At 38.1% G+C, this 23585-nt stretch overlaps 1 pseudogene; it reads left to right on the top strand.

The window, feature by feature from the left end:
• The first annotated feature begins 718 nt into the window (after positions 1-718).
• Positions 719-22504, top strand: LOC149211976 (receptor-like protein kinase THESEUS 1 pseudogene; annotated as a pseudogene).
• The last annotated feature ends 1081 nt before the right edge of the window (positions 22505-23585 follow it).

Genomic DNA, 23585 nt, shown 5'->3' with positions numbered 1-23585 from the left:
CCAGGACTGAAGCAGAAATAGCGGAGCCATCAAAACAAGGTGGCACGGACCCGTAGAGGATGTCCACCCAACTCAAGTGTCAGCGACTGCAAGAGAAGGTAGTGTTGTGGAAGAAAACCAAGGCTTCACCCTCACTGAGGGGGATTTGCATGATATTGGAGAAACGGTGAGTGATGTCACCACAAAGGTCTTCCAACAATTCGGAGAGCAACAAAAACTGGTATTAGGGGCTCTCCAGACAGAGCTGCAGGAGTTTCAGGCTCGCACTCCATAGGCTAGCACAATGTCCACCAGCCTCGCAATAGGAACTTCAGCTGCCGCGGAGATTTTGCGCACAAAGGTGACCATCACAATAGTGCTACCAGATGGGGCACTTACTATAGAGAATGAGGCCGATAGGCCCACGATCAACATCCTGAAAGGTGTGGGATTGCATATTTCTGCAGTCCCTCGAGAGACGCTCCACTTCTTGCAGGATAGAGTCACTGTGGAACTTAAGGCCCGAGGGAGTTGCACTCTACAGGTGATGAGCGAGCAACACTTCAACATCGAGCAGTTGGCCCTGCAGCGCAACGAGGTAATTGAGGAGAATCAACAAATCATGCGGGTAGTGGAGGAAGCCTGCCGAATGGTCCCGGAGTTGGACATTTAGGCAGAAGAATCGGTTGAGGCGCACATCCACAAGTTAGCGATCTGGGTGCACGACTCTTGAGCAGAGATGGCCAGGATTCAGCTGGAGCTGAACCTGCAGATCACAGAATTTCAATTGAGGGCTCAGCCTTCAACCCCGTCGGAAGTTAGGGAACAACATGTCACCATTGTTGCAACAGTAATAGCGGCAATCGACAGTGGAGTAGCAGACTGCACACAACTTCTTGAACAGTCATTTGAGGCCCTGACCACCCTGCAGGAGGACCCGAATGTGGAGCACCTGGAGACAAAGGTGTGCGAGCTAAAACATAGGTATGACGAGGTCAAATGGACTGCACAGATAGTCGCCCTTACATAGATTCTCGCATAGATGCAGGAGGCAAAGGCGCTTAAGGAACAGGTGGATGCCACTCGGCACAAAGAGGCAGTCTTAAAAGTGCGCCTACAGAAATAGATAGACGAGGCATATACGATCACAACTTCCATTAAAGGAAATCTCGTGATACTACAAGCAATGCAACAATAGATTCAGGGTGGTAGTTCAGCGGCAATCACTGTGCAATGAGTGGAATAAGTCCAACAGGCGGCCGCTCAGTGCACTACCGAGGTTGCGTCCATCCAAACAGAGTTGGGAGGTCTTCATGCTAAGATCTTCGTGCCTGCAGAGTGACTCGAGGGTGAGTCACGATGTTTGTGTTGGGGGCCTGTTGGGCGCAGGACCCCCCAAGCGTAGTTTTGGGGCTAAAAGCCCATATTTTGGTTAAATTTTGGAATCCAAGTGTAAAGAATCCACATTTTGTGGTCGCAAAGTGCGTAGATGTTAAAGAGTCATAGGGTTGTCTGCCCTTATTTTGGAAATGTAATGTTGGCTGTAAAATATCTACCCATGGTCTACAGACCATGGAATTGTATAAATAGAGCTAAACTCTAAGTAGTTTGAAAGGAAAAGCAATGAAGAAGAAGAAAGTCATAGCTTAGAGAAGGAAGTCTAAGTCTTAGGTGGTAGCGTAGGTAGAGGCTCTGCAGCTGAGTGCATAGAGGCCTAGAGTAGAAGTTTGTAGCTGAGTGTGCAGACCCTTGCAACTGAGTGCGCAGGCAGGTCGAGTCTGTAACTATCCAAAATTATCAATATAGAGAAATATTCTACAACATTCTGTGTCTTTACTTCTTGTTTATGCATCTTGTTATATTGGGTATGAATTTCACTTATAATGCTTATATGATGCACGAATATATGTAAATGTTTTGGTTAAGTGAACGCAAGTAAGAACATATATTTACGCGAAGCTAGCTAATATCGGTTAATAAGATAATTCAAACACTTAGGATAATTAATGAATATGCGCGACTCGCTGCCATAGTAGCGCGAAAGTACCTAAGCCCCAGATTAGGGCTGTGCAAAGGTTGATTGTATACTTTTGCGAAGGTATTGAAGGTGGGAATAGAGGGTTTGTCCCACAATCCCTAGAGAAAGATCACATGTGCGAAGGCAAGGATAAAAGAGATCAACGACATCCCAACCATCCCAAGGGTGCAGAAACTTGGTTCTAGCATCCCCCCATACTGCTTCGGGTGAGACTTCAGTCCGCGCTCTGTAAGCTGATGCCGAAAGGGCCAGTAGTGTAGGGATTTGTTTAGCTAATTAATGTTGAACCTGGGTCAGACTCCCTCAAGCCAACAAGTAGACAAGAAGTTAATGCATCCCACATATAAACTTCATATAGAATCTTTTGTTATAGGATACAAAACTTGAAAATGCATACCTTATATGTACAATATGGTAAAGGGAACCACACAGCCTTGCGGCTTACGCAGATTACTTTGGTAGTAAGAACTCATGGCTTTAAAAAGTTCCTCCTGTGAAGGCAAATCAAGCTCCATGAAATCATAAGAACTATAAGGATCAAAAGAGGGAATTAATGGGTCCCATGTCCCCATACGAGAAATCACTTGGTCAACTACCGGGACCAAGTCCCAAAAAGGAAAATAATAACTCAACAGATCCTTCTTAGAAGCAACTGAACATTGAGGATTCAACGCCACATAAATCACCCATGGCAGGGTATATTCTACTTGAACACTTGGAACAAACCAAGGGGTATTCTGCAGTAAATTCGAATTAGGGTGGTGATTATCAGATGCAAGCTGATCAATAGTGACAATATTCCCTTTATGAGGAAAACACATCACTCGAAAGAGTGAAGACACCACAGCATTCATAACATAGACATAATCATGCCCAAGTAGCATATTAAAGTCTAAAGGGCAATCAACCACCATCATATCGATAAAAATAGTCTTCCCACCTAAAGTAATAGGCAATTGAGGAAGAACACCCATAGATTCACCAGGTCTTCTATCATAAGCTAACAACTGACTCTCAGCTGTCAACAACTTTGGAGAACCCAAATCTTTCCAAGTCAAGGAGGATATAATACTTGCAGAGGATCCTTCATCCACCATACATCGATAGACGTTTTTGGAATTAACTCTGACCTTTATTTGGAAAGGTGCAACAGAAGGAAGACGAGGCTCGACAAGACTATCCCAATCAAAGGAGACACTCCTAGAACTTGGAGGGGGAACATTCGAAGAAATTGGAATGCCCCCTATACTAGAAGACTCTGTACTAGAAATCAAACAGACTCTGTTGTTAGGCACTTCACCCCAAAAGAGGAGTGTAATCAACCAGAGATTGCACTGGCTCAACCACATTATCAACCAATGGTTGATGGGACTGTTGAGAAACCATATCAGATTTAGGAGTAGAAGAACTTTCAGACTCGGACCATATCCTTTGTACCTCTGGAATACCAGGGCACAAATGAGTAAGATGGTCTCCCTTGCATATCTTACAAGGGAACTTAGGTTTAAAACTTCTATGCTTCGGTTTACGATCAACATCCATTCTACCAACATGACTAGCATTGGTCAGTGGAAATTCCCTAACATGACTCGCAGAGGTTAATGACTCTTTGATAGTAGGACTTGCAATGACTAGACTCATGCCCCCAGCATGACTAGAAACGGCTGAAGACTCATCTCCAACATGACTAGCAGAGGTTGATGATGAATTGCTAGTATGACTTGCAGTGACCAGACTTGTTCCTCGAGCATGACTTGTAGCGGTTGAAGTCTCATCTCCAACATGACTAGCAGAGATTGACGATGAATTGCTAGTATGACTTGTAGTGACTAGACTTATGGCCCCGGCATGACTTGCAGCAGTTGAAGGCTCATCTCCAGCATTACTTGTAGAGGTTGATGATGATTGGATAGAACTATTCTTCTTCTTTGTCCTCCTCTTTCTATTCTTTTTAGATCTCTTATTACAAGAGGGAGGAGAAAAAGGAATTACTAGATTTCTCTTTTAAAGAAGATGAATAATTAACACCATTTTGATGCCCTTGAAATAAAGCATTCATCTGAGAAGCTTCAAGAACATCAGGAATATTTGGAGTGGACCACAACCAAACTGGTAGTCCAACATTCAATCCAGGAATATTCAAAGTGGCCATCAAGGGGGTACCAACATTTCCAAAGAAAGGAAAAGCACAAGGATCCCCTTTTGGGAGGGTACCTTGGTTGGTTTCCATAGGAATATTGGCCATATCTAACTTATTCGCAGATCCTTCCCTTATGGGAATGTACAAATGACTTTCCAAGGAAGATAGATGCACAATCAAAACCTTTTCCCTTGAGGAGGCAACTCCACAACTTTCAAAAGAAAGATCAAGATTGGCGAAGTAGTTGACCGGTCACTCGGAATCTAAAGTTCAAAAGTGACAAGAAAAAAATTCCTAAAGCCAACTATATACAAAAAGCAAAGAGCACTCGACTATAAAGTCCCTAAAGATACAACCAATCAAGCAACTTCCAAGTATTTCCACTCCGAGTGATGAGGACCAGACACCAAAATACAAGAAAGTGAAGTAAGGGACCTTCTGAAGATAGTCTGGGATAATGACGGCCCAAGCCTACTAGCAAAGGTATTAGAAGCAGTTACACTGACCTCCAGACAATAGCCTTTGCTGGGGCAAGCACCAAAGCTTCGCAAGGGTACCCTCCAGAAGTACTGCTGAATGTGATGAAATGTTAGCCTCAGGTGCCATGGGATTCCCCTCCGCAACCACCTATGCAATCCCTAGGAAAGGTCACTATGGATACCAACTCGTATCAAAATCCGGGTAGAACAGTCATGATGCAGGATCCAATAACTAGGAGAGGGGGCATCTCTCTTCCTTGTCTTCACTCTCCCTTGTGCTTAACTCCCAATCACGGAGCATTCCCGACCTTTCTAACAATATTGGGTTTTGCTCTTTATTCAACTTCTAAGTTTTGTAATTTGAGCGACCTTGGAGAGTTAACTCTCCACTCACCTAATCCAAGGCCCTAATGAACCTAAACTTGTTGGTGTTGATTAATGACAACAATAAAAGTTCTAGTTCATTTTATTAATCGCTTGATTTTATATAGCTGTTCTTTAAGTCAGGGGAATTACGAGAGTGAAACTGATGATGTTTTGACGCAACAGAAACCAATAGAAACTTAGCTACATGCCAATGCAGTTATTTTCTTCAATGAAAAGGGATTTCTATAGAGTTCTACGAATAAACTTGTACAAGAAACTTTTTCTTTTTCCAGAAAACACACTCCACACACCCAAAAGCTAACAAAAAGACTAAAATGTCTGTAATGCAAACTATAATGATAGTGCATGGATGCTCATACAAGAAGAAAAAATGTGTTTCTTTATAGAGACAATAAGCCAACTTGAAAATGAAGAGGGCAAAAATTTGAACACAAATATCTCTTCAAAGCAAGCAGAACAAATCGCAAAAGATCACAATTCGCTTCTCAACAACAAAACAAAAGAAACCGTAAACCAAAAGCTTGGAAAGAGAAAAACAAAAGAAAAGTTTTTTTAGCTTTTTATTTTAAAGGGAAAAAAACAACTTTTTGAGGTCACAAAAGTACTACTAAAACTCGAAAGATCAATAAATAAGCACAAGGAGTCTTTTAATCTTGCAAGTTATAAACTCAAAAATGAACGAAACTTGAACAAGAAAGACTACAACTTGCACAAACTGACCCAAATAGCAGCAAAATATTTCAACAAACTAACCAAAAGGCCAAGAAAGAAATACTTTCAAACTTGTCAAAAAGAAACTCTCAAAAAGCAAGAAAATCAATAAGGCCACCAAACAAGGGAAAGGAAAGCAAGAGAACTTGAAATCTAGGCTTGAAAATGAAATTGAAAACAATTTCCTATTCTGGAAGACCAGAACAACCAAGAACTTCAAAACGAAGCCTTGAAAACCAATATACAAACTACAAACTTGCTTAAGAAGCAATCCTAGGCCAAATCTTTTCAATGAGAAAGAGATTTTGAAAAAGAAAGCTTGCAGGAGAAATAGATTCTCCAGACAGCAGATGACCATACAACAACAGAAATCACCAGGCTACAAACCTAACTAGGCAAAAAGATTTGAAAAAATCATCCAAAAAATTGCATACGTGACTATGTAAAAACACAAAAGCGTGCACACGCATTTCTAATACAGGAAACTCGCGTATACGCAAGTCTACTTTATAGAAACCTGCGTGTATATGCTACTGTAAACAAAGTAAAAAGCGTATACAAAGCTTTATAAGGAAAAACAAAAATCAAGGTCTGATCAAGAAGATTAGACTTGATGCATGGGATACTAATGGACCAAACAATACTGTAAAAGCAAGCAATCAAGAAAGTGATCCCTGATTGAGAACAAACAACCCAAAAGAGGAATAACAAGATTGTTACCCCCAGTGAAGTCGCCCATTTTGTTATGGGCGAAACCACCCTAGGACTTTGGGTTGAGAACCCCAACAGAGCAAAGGGTAAACCTCAACAAGAAATGCTCAAGAAATCATTAAACATCCTTATTCTACTAAATCGTGTAGGATTATGCTTACCTGATGTCCTTCGTTTTGGTAGATCCCGCAGGGTGCAAACCCTCAGCTTCTCCCAATGTTCTTGAAACCTGAAAATTATTCAAAATAGAACATACATGACAATAGAAACATAAAGGATATACATGATGTTAACTTTAAATCATATAAATGAATAACTAATTATACATCAATAAAGATTCATAAATGAATTACAACACAACTTTTATGCATAAACACATTTCATGTTGAAAATAGAACAACATTCCTTATTATTGAAGTAAATTATAGATAAGGTGGAGAAATACGACCTGAGTCTTTCTCCGGCTCCAAGCGGAATTGTCCTCCGGATTCGTCCTTTCCCGGCCTTCAAAAATCTTCCTCCATCGCCAACACAAAGATATCTCAAGCAAGATGAGGGATATCTATTAATTAAGGAAACAAGGGTTTCCTAAAGCTTTGGGGAGTGCAGGAGGCATAGGGATTCTTTAGACTTGATGAGGGATAATCTCACTATAGTATCAATATATCATCCTTTCTCTATTAAGGCCTTCCTATGAAGGTTTATTTATACCTCTCCAAATTAGTTTTTTCAGTTGGCAAATAGTTGGGCCACGAACAATAGGAGGTGAGTAACAGGTAAAACCCATGAACTCCGCCTGAAATTAAGGAAATTTAATTTTTTTTAAGTGTTTTAACATATGTACGCGGGTTAGGTATATGTTGACCCATGTGTACACGCTTTTATCACAGGGCAAAGTAGCGTATAGGGAATAAAACACTGTTTTTTAAGGATTTGGACCAAGTCTGGAAGGAAGGGTTGTCCTAGGCCATAAACAAAGCATCAGATCTACCAAGAGTGGTAAATGGTGCTATAACAGACCCTGATCAAAAATCTTCTTGTACACTAGGGTGACAAAATGGTCTAACAACTATCTGATCACTCCGCGGAAGCTGCATTCAAAAAATGGTTTGCAATAAGTGTGTACAGAGGTTTCCGCTGATGTCCATGCCCACTTCAAGCCTAGGAACTTCTTATGGGCAAAGATTGCATCCAAGATGTATGCAGACGTGTATATTTCTGCTTGCTGACCTTTGGGCAGCTTTTAAGCTCCTATTACCTGTTCCTTCAGCCTATGAGTCAACATGTTGGACTAGTTGCATGGTTTGCCTTCATTGGCTAGTTGGTCTAACACGATCACCCAACTCTGCAGGAAGGTCTCCGTGCTCTCTTGGCCATACAAGCAGCATGAAAAAATGACCAAGTATTGATATGCCTTCCGCAGTATCTTCGTCTTGTAAAACTGGTTGGGTGTCATCCTGAACTTGGTTGGCTCCTTTACCCAGCTCTTCAAGATCTCCCTAGAGTTGACACTGCTATTGAGTCTACTGAAGGGTGTCAACATTATGATCATTGGTTGCGGCAAGTGGTAGATATACTAATAGTCATGTGCCCTGAATGTAGCAATATTTGTCTCGCTGACACTACTTAACACCATTGTCTCGGGATCAGTGTGCAAGATGATCCAATGTATCATGTCCATGCATGGAAACACTGGATACCTGCATGCAATCCGGTATAAGTCGGACTTGTGAATGTTCACACAGACCTTGCGGTCTTTAAGATCTTCATAAAATGTGCCTGAGAATTTATCATTGATGTATTTGTCTACGAGTAGCTTGGTGTCTTTGTAAATCGGAAAACTCATAGACACTTTCTCAACTGCATCTCCAGTTGCACTTTTGTCAGTGTCCTTTGACCCTGCTCTCTTGGAGGCCATTGAACCTAAATTGCTGAGAGATGGACGAACACCTATTATACCTAGAGACATGATGACATGCATGGAAAGCAATATTTCAGTTGAAACCAAAGCAAACTTGAGGACTAACATGCAACATAACCAGGAGACTGATGGCAAGGATTGAACAATTTTCACTGGGAGGTCAGGAGATTGACTTCCCAAATTGTGCAAAAGGAAATTTAGATTGTTTGGAGGCTGGTTGACTACTGGAATTGCATAATGCACAATCCAAGCTGGCCTACTGGGGGCTGAGATTGCACAATACACAATTTCAGTCAGCAAGGCATGGAGGCCCAAGGACTACATTGCACACTTTTTTGGGCCAGCAAAGCACTGCCTCTTAGATTTGCGCAGAGGAATCCTGGAGGATAGTGTCTAGATAGTTTGGTGCATTTTCTAGGAGGAAGGCAGAGCCTTCCCTCTAAAAAATGCGCAACGTTGTCCGGGCAAGGCAGGGCCCGAGCCAAGGTTGCCCCGACCCACCAACGGGCAACTGAAACATATGAAATCTGAATGCATGGCGAAACTGAGTGTAAGCAAGAGTGAATGACCATGCATGCAAAAAATGAATGCAAGGTTCAAAAAATGGGAAAACACACATGCATGTGAAATGGGTTGTCGAATCAACGATCGTTAGTGAAAAACAATGTCATGCATGCGACAGCAGAGAGATGCAAATGAAAACTAAAACGGTGCTTCTATAGGCTAACATGAATGCAAATTACATAAATCAAGCAGACATCACTCACAAAAACCAAAACACAAAAATCGACATAAATGTTGCAAAAAACATGTAAAGCAGACTTACCCGGAAATAACTGAGCTGAATGTGCCGAAGACTCCTAGATGTGTTGTGGGATGTCAGAACTCCAAGATCGATGTGAAGAATGAGCTCTGCAACATCGAATAAATAGGTTTGAGGCTTATGATGTGTATGCCACAAATCTAGGAAAAAGGGACACTTGGAAGGCAGTTTCTAAAACGGTCTTTGCATGTAACCTCCAGTTGCCAAAAATAGATCCCTAAAATCCAGGGATGTTTTTTAGTGTTTCTTTTTGCTATTTTGGGAAAAGAAACCCATGCATGCAAATCACGTTTGTTGCGTCCTGGAGAGAACTAATCAACCTGAAGGCACATGCAATAGCCTGCAAGACTAGGAGACTGATTTGTGTAGTTTCTGGGGTGAGTTGGGCTAGTTGTCCCTTAGCGATTGGGCAATTTATAGGGTCAACAGGTGACTACTCTCTAGAATTGCGCAATTTTTGGGTTGAGTTATAGTGTCGACCTAGATTGCATAGTTTTCTCTAGGAAGCCTCTCTGACTACTCTATGCAATTTTGGACCCCAGCAGGCTTCCCATCATATTTGCACAATTTCTAGGGGGGCGGTTGGTTCCCCTACATAATTGCACAATTTTCTAGGGGAGTTTCTCAACCAGCAAATAGCTTAAGTCCATAATGGCAACCTGTGAAGGGAGTGAAGCAAACTGACATGCACAGGCTGGCAAGCCACTGAAAAACAAATGAAGCCTATGTACTTGATAATGCAAGACATGCTGCTAAGGATGGTTGGTAGGGAGGCTCCAAAATGAAGCTAAGGCAAAATTTTGGAGGGTGGTTGTAGCTACTACAACAAGTTCTTTGAATGCACCAACATACAAGATAAAATTTCATTATAAAACATGGCCCACAATTTGCATAATGCACATGCATGGTTTGATGCTTTTGAAGGTTTTACATATTTAAGTTCATGAATATGTAGCAATGAAAGTAAATTTTCATTTAGTTGGTACATTTTGCATGATCATTCTTATAATGTTAGTAGATGATTCTTAGGTTTTGTTTAAAGTTTTTTTGTCAATTTATTTAAAATGAATATAGTAAAATTTCAAATTACAAAACATGGTACATTTTGCATTTGAATGAATCTTGTAATTTGGTGTAGATGTCTAAAAAAATCATAAACTAGCATTTGCACCAGATGTTGCAAAGGAAACACCGTAAGGCATAAATTGAAGAAAGCAAATAGAGAAAAAAAATACTTTGATAAAAAATAAAAATATATTGAACACTCAAATCAATGCCCCATTAACTGGAACCACTTAGTAGACATTCCATACGAAATGGGCATATGATCCAAGAACATTGGTGCATAAGAGAGCCAATTAGTCAGGTAACATAAGTATAAATGGTTTCATATATTAAAATCCATAGGTCTAACAAATATTGTTTAGCCATTTAAGATATAGAAGCTATCTTGTTTAGCCATTTAAAATATAGAAGCTTCAAAACCTTTGTATATGAGCTATTGTCAAAGGACTACCCTTGTTCTCAGAAGAATTACCACTAGTACCAAGGAGATCAGGACCTTCAAGCTGTCGAACCCCATGTACTTCATTGCCTGATCTTAATGATTTCATTTGGTTATGTAAAAGCCCCATGTATTTCATTGCTTGATCATTATGTAAAAGGTTACACCTTCTCTGGAAATTTAGAGTTGAAAATTTAAAGGCTATCATCATATTTTGGTCTTCAACGTTGATTGGCATGCCATGAATCTGTGGGGTTTTTTTGGGAGTTATCCAGGCGACCTTGCCCAATTTTTTGTTTGAAATCCCGTTAGTTTTTGTTGTTGGGGTTTCTGGTTTTTTTTTTTTTGCTGGTGCACCCTTTGGGGTTTCTTGGCAGGCCTACATGTTCTGCTCACTTGTTGGCCTCTTAGCCATTTTTCTGATTCATTGTGAGACATTAAATTTTCAGCCTAACTAATGTTTTTAACATAACACGTAACCATGAATAAATTTACGAGGTAGTTTTTTTTTTTGGAAAAAAAAAATAATTTAAAAAAATTTAATGCATTCATTTGATATATATATATATATATATATATATATATATATATATATATATATATAAGTTAGGAATTTGATTACTAACTTAATCATAATTTTAAAATTAAATTATGCTTATTATAATTACAAAACATTATAATAATATCTAAATCAAAATAACTATATTTATATATATATATATATATATATATATATATATATATATATATAGTTATTTTGATTTAGATATTATTATAATGTTTTGTAATTATAATAAGCATAATTTAATTTTAAAATTATGATTAAGTTAGTAATCAAATTCCTAACTTATATATATATATATATATATATATATATATATATATATAGATAGATAGATATAATGTTTTGTAATTATAATCATTATAATCTAATTTTAAAATTATGGTTATGATATGTATAGACTTTTTGGTTTATGAAATAAATATATTCCCTTGTGTAAGATTTGGTTACAAAAGTTTATAAAAATATAAGAATATAAGTGTTTTTCATTTTAGATTGAAATATATAACCTCTTAAAAGATACATATTCTTAAACTACTAGTATTTTTTTGATAAATAATTAATTATTAATTTAATTTATAAAATATAAATTAATTAATCATATAAATTTGATGGGTATTTGATGCCCATCAAAGTATTTGATAATGTTCAAATCTTATCAAGAAAAACTGAGAATGCAAATTAATTGTTAAAAACATCCAAACTGGATTTAGTTTTCACAACCTATATAATTCCTGAGTCCTGGTATATTCGGCTGTCGACCGCCATTACCAGGTTCTAGAGACTTTTCAGATCCCGTGATGGTAAGAGCAAGTCTAAGGAATATGTCATTCTGCTTCATCAGTGGCAGGGCCTGCTGTGTTGTCTTTCCCAATACTTTCCCATATAGTGCGATGGCAAGGCTTTCCATCATGGCACTGGTGCTAGCTGAATTTGACAGAATGGAGAGGAGAAGAAGCAAGTGGCTCCTCCTTTAAAAATATTTGAACAACGGATTTTAGTGAAAGCTATTTTTTCAATGAAACAAAATGTAGGTAGAATGTGCAGATGCCTTTTTCGTTCCCTATTTGTTATGGGTCCACTTCTCTCTGCTGCTTAAATGAAGATAAACTTTACCATGGAAGATAAGTAAAATTTAGATATAAATTGGCTTTGAACCAGGCTTTTGTATGAGAAATAAGGTTCCATTTTTGCTGATGTCATTTGACATTGAAAGTTTTGGGCCAAAAAGAATTCTGCGTAGACTTCGAAAGCTTCAAAACCGTGTGAGTCTTCCAAAAAGACTTTTCCATAAATTCAGGGCTGCAAAACCTTTTTCATGCTAGTTCTTACATTCATTCTGATCTTGCATACTGTTTTTAAACATATCAATATTTATTGTATGCATACATTGCTTTTAGTTCATGAAAAAATGATTGCAGTCCTACTCTGCTTTCATTTGCAAAGCCATCATTCCAGGACATGATGTAATGGCCATTTGATGATGTGGTAGAAAGTTAGAAGAGCAGTGTTGACACTGTAGCTAGTGGTTATATATTGCACTAGTTATAATGGACAAATCTCACAATAATGGTCTTGTATTTCTATAACTCTGTTCTTGACATATTTAGGAACCTGCAGTTTCATGGAAATCTCCAAATTATTCTCTAGAATATAGGTGAACTGAGGTTGAACTAAGATCCATTGACCAATCAGCCTATAACTAACACAGTATATCCCAATTAGAATTGGCAGGTTGCCAACCAGTTATTACTTTTCAACTTAAAGAGTCTCCAGAGAATGGAGTAAATAAGATTCCATAGCAACCCAGTTAAGGGAGAAGAAATAAAAGAACATCAACTCACCATTTGAAAACTCATAATCCAGAGTTTGTGATTCCCTTTCCCACTCTTTCCAACGCCTCATCTAGGCATCAAGAGGACTTGTAGATCTCAGTATTAACAAAGGATATAAATGCATGCAGAGGTCAAAACAGTAAAACCCAAGGTAGAATTTAACTGAACATTATTGGACAAAATAATTGATCTCCCCTTCCACCTACCTTTGCTCTTGTGAGTGCGACAGTTAATATACTATATAACACATGGAGAACTGTTAGCATAAAGATGAAGACGTGGAGTTGATGCATGCTGCTTTGGGAAACCAGAGGATACTTACCTTGAATACAAAGCAGCAGAGTTATCAAGTAAAATCCAACATAAAATAAATATTTGAAATTTGTATGGGAAGCTAATTTCAAGATGGTCTAAATCAACTCGATCTCGGTAGGAAAATCAATCAAAGAATCATAGGACTTGGATAGAGAAACCATGCGCATTAAGACTAAGAGAAGGTTTTGGCCTTTACATGTGTGGAGCTACAATGTTGGCTACCCTCAGAAGCAGCTAAGATGCGTCTCCATGCGACCTCCTGTTCAGTAGACATTGATTCCCATAGAATTTTTTGCATGCGCTCCTTTTCTTGGTCATTATCCGCTTCCACCTTTATATCTCTAGAATCAATTTCCTTCTTACATGGAAGCATTATATGAGCTATTTTTTTGGGTATACAAATCATGGAAATGGGCTTCTATCCAACTGTCAACAGAAGCGATATGAAACCCAAAAGCATCAACTCTGTAACCCAAAAAGATGATTTTCAAAAATATTTGCTTAGAGGACATATTTAGAAATTCTAGCCAGCAGGTGCTAAAAGAAATCAGTGTACTTGCCTGAAATTAAAGGCTGAAATTCAATTTAGAAAATCCAAAACAAGCTACCAATGCAATCTAAGCAGATCAGTTAAATACATAAAACAGATATTGTCAAGTTCAACCAATGTAACCATTTTAGAAGGAGGTTATATCTAAAACAACATAAATTTGTTGTTCAAATTAGTTTTAGAGTATTTGAAGGATAAACTACAAGAAGCAACATGGTGGATATGAGTGGTTTCGAGTATCCATTACCTGCTTTCAATTTTTCAAGCACTTCAGATAGAGCCTTTTTATTTCTTCTGGAGAGCCACTGTAAATATAATGACAGAAAAGGGTTTTATTAGTACATATGCAATAAGAATTCAAAACTTGTAATCCTGCAGATTTGTTTATCATGACTTCCTCTATCAACATCCTTTTCCTCTAATAACCAAAGCAATAATTCTACTTCTAATCACTGATGACATATGGAATATGAGCCATTCATATTGGGTTTTAAAAGTGTGTTTTGTTGGTGATTTCAGAAGCCAAAATTTATCAAATTTCTACCAGTCAAAACAAACTGAATGTAGAACTGAACCGAAGTAAGATCAATTCAACTAAACCAAAAAGTGCACAGTTGAAATCTAATAAAAACCTTACATTGCTAGCATAAGGAATACCATGTTCAAGAAGTAAAGAGATGGCCACAAATGCCAAACAAACAACTGCTACTGCCCAAGTAGGAGTTTGCTCTAGAGAACGACCATTTCCACTGTCAGCTTCTGCCATATTCTTCTCAGAGGAATGGTAATTGCTTCTAAATTCACCAAAAAAAAAAAATAGATAGTATACATCTTAAACATAGTTCCTTTCCGGGTAGGACAATACATCCCTACTCAATAATTGCAAACAATTTGATGGACATTGTCTCTGATGTCAAGACTCAAACTACACCTACAATTAGTAAATCTTTGGTTTCTTCCTTTAGGTACCATTGGAATCGGAGGTGGAGGTAAACAAAAAATAACAGGGGTAGGCATGGAGATTTCAAAAATAATCTACTTTCAAATTTTATGATTCAGTTCTCAATTTTCATTAATTTCAAATTTAATACAAAGCTTTCAATTTTCAATGGTTCCAAAATTTTAGTTTCCAATTTAATTTTTCATTTTCCATTTCTGTTTGTTTCCAATTTAATGGACAGGAACATTTTTTTGTTATGGAAATTAAAAAAGCGCACACAAAAAATTCCCGAATTTAAGTAGAAACAAAAGTTCTTTTATCTCTCGTTAAAACACTTTCTTTGTCCCATGGAGAAGTCTATATATACACAGTATTATATCAAACAGTGGACAAAGAAACGTACTGGATTAGATTTTGGGGAACAATATGCAACCAGTAGCGGCATTAAATGCACTATCGCTGACTGCATATATGTTTTGGACCAGAGGGATTTGGGAAGATTTATATGGGCATTCTCCCTAGCAGTGGCCAAGAAATTGCAGTGAAATGCATAACGAAAGTGTTCAGGGAGGGAATGACAGGGTTCGTGGGACGCATGTAGCACTGGAGCCCGGTTCAGCTGCGGGGATGAAACTATTCATTGTTTGCGACCAGATGCCAAATGAAATGGCCAAACCGTTTGGGCAACTAATTTGTAACCCCTTTGAATCAACGACTGACATTGTTGCAATCATCTAACATATAATCGTGTGGCTTACAAGGATGACAGGTGGGTAGAGAGGGGAGTTGATTTCAAAGGGAAACGCCTTACGGCATAAATATATTACATCAATGAAAACCAACCAATAATTTTTTTCCCATTTCATAAGGATGATGGTATTGTCACCTAATTTACTTGAAATTTATATATGGAAGAGTGACACATTTAAATATTCAAATTACAGAATGTGTCACCCTCAAGGTGGACAATGAAGGTTGGGTTTAATAAGGAAATTAAAGACTCAGTACAAACTGAGAGATAAGGTTCCATTTTTGCTAATGTCATTTGAAATTGAAATTTTTGGGCCAAAAAGATTCTGCATAGACTTAGAAAGCTTCAAAACTGCGTGAGTCTTCCAAAAAGACTTTTCCATAAATTCAAGGCTGCAAAACCTTTTTCATGCTAGTTCTTACATTCATTCTGATCTTGCATACTGTTTTTAAACATATCAATATTTATTGTATGCATACATTGCTTTTAGTTCATGAAAAAATGATTTCAGTCCTACTCTGCTTTCATTTGCAAAGCCATCATTCCAGGACTTGATGTAATGGCCATTTGATGATGTGGTAGAAAGTTAGAAGAGCAGTGTTGACACTGTAGCTAGTGGTTATATGCACTGGTTATAATGGACAAATCTCACAATAATGGTCTTGTATTTTTATAACTCTGTTCTTGACATATTTAGGAACCTATAGTTTCATGGAAATCTCCAAATTATTCTCTAGAATATAGGTGAACAGAAGTTCAACTAAGATCCATTGACCAATCAGCCTATAGCTAACATATTATATCCCAGTTAGAATTGGCAGGTTGCCAACCAGTTATTACTTTTCAACTTAAAGAGTCTCCAGAGAATGGAGTAAATAAGATTCCATAGAAACCCAGTTAAGGGAGAAGAAATAAAAGAACATCAACTCACCATTTGAAAACTCATAATCCAGAGTTTTTGATCTCAGTATTAACAGAGGATATAAATGCATGCAGAGGTCAAAACAGTAAAACCCAAGGCAGAATTTAACTGAACATTATTGGACAAAATAATTGATCTCCCCTTCCACCTACCTTTGCTCTTGCCAGTGCGACAATTAAGATACTATATAACACATGGAGAACTGCCAGCATAAAGATGAAGATGTGGAGTTGATGCATGCCGCTTTGGGAAACCAGAGGATACTTACCCTAAATACAAAGCAGTACAGTTATCAAATAAAATCCAACATAAAATAAATATTTGAAATTTGTATGGGAAGCTAATTTCAAGATGGTCTAAATCAACTTGATCTCGACAAGAAAATCAATCAAAGAATCATAGGACCTGGATAAAGAAACCATGCGCATTAAGACTAAGAGAAGGGTTTGGCCTTTATATGTGCGGAGCTAGAATGTTGGCTACCCTCAGAAGCAGCTAAGACACATCTCAATGGGACCTCTTGTTCAATAGACATTGATTCCCATAGAATTTTTTGCATGCGCTCCTTTTCTTGGTCATTATCCCCTTCCACCTTTATATCTCTAGAATCAATTTCCTTCTTACATGGAAGCATTATATGAGCTATTTTTTTGGGTATACAAATCATGGAAATGGGCTTTTGTCCAACTGTCAATAGAAGTGATATGAAACCCAGAAGCATCAACTCTACAACCCAAAAAGATGATTTTCAAAAATATTTGCTTAGAGGACATATTCAGAAATTCTAGCCAACAGGTGCTAAAAGAAATCAGTGTAGTTGCCTGAAATTAAAGGCTGAAATTCAATTTAGAAAATCCAAAACAAGCTACCAATGCAATCTAAGCAGATCAATTAAATACATAAAACAGATATTGTCAAGTTCAACCAATGTAACCATTTTAGAAGGAGGTTCTATCTAAAACAACATAAATTTGTTTTTCAAATTAGTTTTAGAGTATTTGGGGGATAGACTACAAGAAGCAACATGGTGGATATGAGTGGTTTCGAGTATCCATTACCTACTTTCAATTTTTCAAGCACTTCATATAGAGCCTTTTTATTTCTTCTGGAGAGCCACTGTAAATATAATGACAGAAAAGGGCTTTATTAGTACATATGCAATAAGAATTCAAAACTTGTAATCCTGCAGATTTGTTTATCATGTCTTCCTCTATCAGCATCCTTTTCCTCTAATAACCAAAGCAATAATTCTACTTCTAATCACTGATGACATATTGAATATGAGCCATTCATATTGGGTTTTAAAAGTGTGTTTTGTTGGTGATTTCAGAAGCCAAAATTTATCAAATTTCTACCAGTCAAAACAAATTGAATGCAGAACTGAACCAAAGTAAGATCAATTCAACTAAACCAAAAAGTTCACAGTTGAAATCTAAGAAAAACCTTACATTGCTAGCATAATGAATACCATGTTCAAGAAGTAAAGAGATGGCCACAAATGCCAAACAAACAACTGCTACTGCCCAAGTAGGAGTTTGCTCTAGAGAATGACCATTGCCACTGTTAGCTCCTGTCATATTCTTCTCAGAGGACTGGTAATTGCTTCTAAATTCACCTAAAAAAAATAGATAGTATACATCTTAAACATAGTTCCTTCCCGAGAAGGATAATACATCCATACTCAATAATTGCAAACAATTTGATGGACATTGTCTCTGATGTCAAGACTCAAACCACACCTACAATTAGTAAATCTTTGGTTTCTTCCTGTAGGTACCATTGGAATCGGAGGTGGAGGTAAACAAAAAATAACAGGGGTAGGCATGGAGATTTCAAAATAATATACTTTCAAATTTTATGATTCAATTCTCAATTTTCATTAATTTCAAATTTAATACAAAGCTTTCAATTTTCAATGGTTCCAAAATTTTAGTTTCCAATTTAATTTTTCATTTGCCATTTCTGTTTGTTTCCAATTTAATGGACAGGAACACTTTTTTGTTATGGAAATTAAAAAAGCGCACACACAAAATGCCCGAATTGAAGTAGAAACAAAAGTTCTTTTATCTCCCGTTAAAACACTTTCTTTGTTCACATGGAGCAGTCTATATATACACAGTATTATATCAAATAGTGGACAAAGAACATATTGGATTAGATTTTGGGGAACAATATGCAACCAGTAGCGGCATTAAATGCACTACCACTGACTGCATATATGTTTTGGACCAGGGGGATTTGGGAAGCTTTATATGGGCGTTCTCCCTAGCAGTGGCCAAGAAATCGCAGTGAAATGCATAACGAAAGTGTTCAGGGAAGGAATGACAGGGTTCGTAGGACTCATGTAGCACTGGAGCCCGGTTCAACTGCGGGGATGAAACTATTAATTGTTTATGACCAGATGCCAAATGAAACGCCCAAACCATTTGGGCAACTAATTTGTAACCCCTTTGAATCAACTGCTGAAATTGTTGCAATCGTCTAACATATAATCGTGTGGCTTACAAGGATGACAGGTGGGCGGAGAGGGGAGTTGATTTCAGAGGGAAACGCCTTACAACATAAATATATTACATCAATGAAAAACCAACCAATAATTTTTTTCCCATTTCATAAGGATGATGGTATTGTCACCTAATTTACCTGAAATTTATATACGGAAGAGTGACACATTTAAATATGTAAATTACAGAATGTGTCACCCTCAAGGTGGATAATGAAGGCTGGGTTTAATAAGGAAATTAAAGAATCAGTACAAACTGAGAGATAAGGTTTCATTTTTGTTGATGTCGTTTGACATTGAAAGTTTTCAGCCAAAAAGCTTCAAAACCGCATGAGTCTTCCAAAAATACTTTTCCATAAATTCAAGGCTGAAAAACCTTTTTCATGCTGGTTCTTACATTCATTCTGATCTTGCATACTATTTTTAAACATATCAATATTTATTGTATGCATACATTGCTTTTAGTTCATGAAAAAATAATTGCAGTCCTACTCTGCTTTCACTTGCAAAGCCATCATTCCAGGACTTGATGTAATGGCCATTTGATGATGTGGTAGAAAGTTAGAAGAGCAGTGTTGACACTGTAGCTAGTGGTTATATGCGCTGGTTATAATGGACAAATCTCACAATAATGGTCTTGTATTTCTATAACTCTGTTCTTGACATATTTAGGAACCTGCAGTTTCATGGCAATCTCCAAATTATTCTCTAGAATAGAGGTGAACTGAAGTCCATCTTTCTATATTCTAAAGAAGGAGGTCCTATCCCAGCTCGGTCAGGGGGTGACGGCATCAGTTCAATGGTCAGGGTGGAAATCTGGGCAGAGTTATAGGCTCTTGGAATTGCCTGGAGGTGCAGAGGAAGAAAGTGACACAAAGAGAATCCTATAATTTGGGTGCAGAGAAAAGAGAGAAACACACAATTGGGCTGCAGAGAAAGAAGTGAAGGAAATGGCAGTCATTGTGTGCATTTGTGTGTTGTTTTTATTGTCATTTTTTTAGAATGGGGTTTCAACTTCATAAGATAACTACCTTATAGACTGTGGATCAAAAAGTAACACCACAGTGGGTGGACGGATCTTCACTGCAGATACCCCCTCCTCATATATGTCAATTGCCACCAATGAAGGCATCTTTGCTAACACCACAAATTCCAATCTATAGGTTCCTTCTGGTATCTATTTGACAGCTAGAGTATTTACTCAGAAGTCATCCTATACCTTCAGTATTGGGCACCAGGGCAAACACTGGGTACGTTTACATTTCTTTCCATTCTCTTATCAAATGTACAATCTTACAAGTGCCATATTTTCAGTAGCCACCCAAGACTTTGGTCTATTGTACAATTTCCAAATCCAGAATAGTTCAATTGTGATGAAGGAATATCTCATCAATGTAAATGAACAAACATTGGTCCTGACATTTATTCCCTCCAATAATTCCTTTGCGTTTGTCAATGCCATTGAAGTTGTTTCTGTGCCGAACACTCTTGTTTCAGACACAGCTCAAGCTGTGCCCCTGCCTAATACTTACAGTGGTCTATCTGAGCATGCTTTTGAAACAATTTACAGACTTAATATGGGAGGACCATTGATTACCCCTGACAATGACACCCTTGGGAGATTTTGGGATCCTGATACAAGCTTCTTAGCTTCAAAATCGCTTGCCCAAAATTTCAACATCCCGGCCAACAATATTGTGTACCGCCAAGGACTAGTTACTAATGAAACCGCTCCCAATATTGTATATGCTACTGCTGAGGAGATGGCTGCAGCCAATGTCACAAACCCAACTTTCAACATTTCTTGGTTGTTTACTGTGGATCCAGATTACCAATACTTCATTCGGATGCATTTCTGCGATATTGTGAGCAAAGCATTGAACGAGTTATACTTCAATGTATATATTAACAATGATAATGTGATGGGTGGTAATTTTGATATATCAGCTGCAACACAAAATAACTTGGCAGCAGCTTATTACAGCGATTTTGTAGTACTTAATACATCTACTGGATCGAAAAATCTTGCTGTCAAAGTAGGACCTGCAATAAATATGGCAAGTGTTCTCCCCAATGCCATATTAAATGGGCTGGAGATTATGAAGATGAGCAACTCTAACAAAAGTCTGGATGGACCTTTCCCACAGAACAGTTCTATCAGATCAAATAGGAATAGAAAAGTTGGTCTAATAGTTGGATTCGTTGTAGGATTTTTTGTTGCTCTTGGGCTATTAATGGTGATCTACTTCTTATGTTGTCGTAGATCTCAAAAATTCTCTACTAAACCTTGGTTGCCTCTTCCACTACATGGAGGGCATTCTGAAACTAAAGGACGCAAGGGAAGCAAAGTGTCAGCTGGGAGTCCTGCTTCTCCTGGACCTTCAAGTCTAGGCCAGCATTTCACATTTTCAGAGATAGAAGAAGCTACCAAAAACTTTGATGAGAGTTTGGTTCTGGGTGTAAGTGGGTTTGGTAAAGTGTTCACAGGGATGCTTGCAGATGGAACCATAGTGGCTGTCAAACAGGGAAATCGAAGCTCTGCACAAGGCATGGCAGAATTTTGGACTGAAATTGAAATGTTGTCTAAGTTTCGCCACCATCATCTAGTTTCTCTTATTGGCTATTGTGAGGAGCATTCTGAGATGATTTTGGTTTATGAGTACATGGCCAATGGACCTCTTAGGAAACACTTGTATGGATCAGATATTCCTCCTTTGTCATGGAAACAGAGACTTGATATATGCATAGGGGCCGCTAGGGGTCTTCATTACCTTCACACAGAGCAGAGTAGGGAATCATTCACCATGATGTAAAGACAACCAACATTTTGTTGGATGAAAATTTTGTGGCCAAGGTGGCAGACTTTGGGATTTCAAAGATTGGACTTGCTCTGGATCAAACCCATTTGAGTACTGCTGTCAAAGGTAGCTTTGGGTATCTTGACCCTGAGTACTTCAGAAGGCAGAAATTGACAGAAAAATTCAATGTCTATTCCTTTGGAGTAGTGCTTATGGAGTTACTGTGTGCAAGGCCGGTCATTGATCCTTCTCTTCCCAGAGATAAAATCAATCTAGCAGAGTGGGCAATGCATTGGAAAAGTAGAGGCATGCTTGACCAAATTATTGATAGGCATCTTGTAGATAGCATCAACCCTAACTCCCTAAGAATGTTCGAAGATACGACTGGAAAGTGTTTGGCTGATCAGGGTATTGACAAGCCCACCATGGGAGATGTGCTGTGGAACTTAGAATATGCCCTTCAACTTCAAGAAACTGCGATGCTGGATGATCCAGATGAAAAGAATGCTAATCGCATTTCAAAGATTCCATTACGCTTTTCTCAGGAAGAGCATTTCAGTAGTAGCACTATAGAGAGGGATATTGTTGCTGTAGGTGAAAAAGGTTCGGAAGGTGCGAGTGCAAGTACATCTTAATATCTTTATAGGAGGGATTAAAGCAAGGCGGGAAAAAATTGGTGAAACTATTCTAAGGGCATTGTTAGGGAGGAGAAGTAGGCCTACTGGCTTGTGGTTGATCAAGAATAGTGGTTTATTAAGAATAATAGAAACAATGATGCAAAGCTGCATCAAATGATCCAGAAATTTCCCTGAATATAAATACTCAATAAAGAATATAAAGAATAACGATATTCAAACAATGTAGTGCAGAAAGCACATATAATTTGTTCACCTGAGACTTCAGAAAGCCCTCATTAGTGCGCAGATTATCGGTACTGATATAAGTTGCCTCGGCAAATTCTGTATCTACTCTGTCTCTTCGCAGCTTGCGAGAGGTCTGCTCTGTGGAAGGAATTCTGATGCCATTAACCTCAAGAACGGTTGACATGCTTCTAGCAGGAAACAAAATCGTAAAACAATTTGGTGCACTTTTAAGCAAACAGGAGTTCAATCTTAAGTATATCACTCTGACATCGAACCATGCATCTGTTACTGATTTCCCTTGAATCTCCATGGATACAAAATTGAAACAATTGAGGCTCTGTTCGATGGATTTACATTATATAAACATATGAAGCGTGTATTCTGATTGCAGAGAGATGATTGAACAAAATATGATCATATTGCAAGAGATGTAATACATCTCTTTTATATAGGAAAACCCTTTTTTCAGAAAGAATAAAGGAAGAAAAACCCTTACATCTTCTGCAATGATCAAACTGCGAATCTGTAGAGATTCTGGCTCCATAGCAAAGGCAATATGGCATTACAGAAAAGATCGAAGAATGGGAGCAAGATTTTTGGCCCCATAGATTCATTTACAAGGAACTCTGCATTGCCACCAGTGCATTCAGGGACGATAATGTTTTGTACCAGGGGCATTTGGGAAGATTTATATCGGCGTTCTCCCTAGCAGTGACCAAGAAATTGCAGTGAAATGGATAATGAAAGTGTTTAGGGAGGGAATGACAAGGTTAGTGGGACGCATGTAGCACTGGAGCCCGGTTCAGCTGCAGGGATGAAACTATTCATTGTTTACGACCAGATGCCAAATGAA

Source organism: Pinus tabuliformis, chromosome 1_1 (assembly GCF_031772625.1).
Source record: "Pinus tabuliformis cultivar Carrire ecotype Pingquan chromosome 1_1, CPIR1, whole genome shotgun sequence".
Lineage (NCBI taxonomy): Eukaryota > Viridiplantae > Streptophyta > Pinopsida > Pinales > Pinaceae > Pinus > Pinus tabuliformis.
This window is presented reverse-complemented; position numbering and strand designations above follow the sequence as displayed.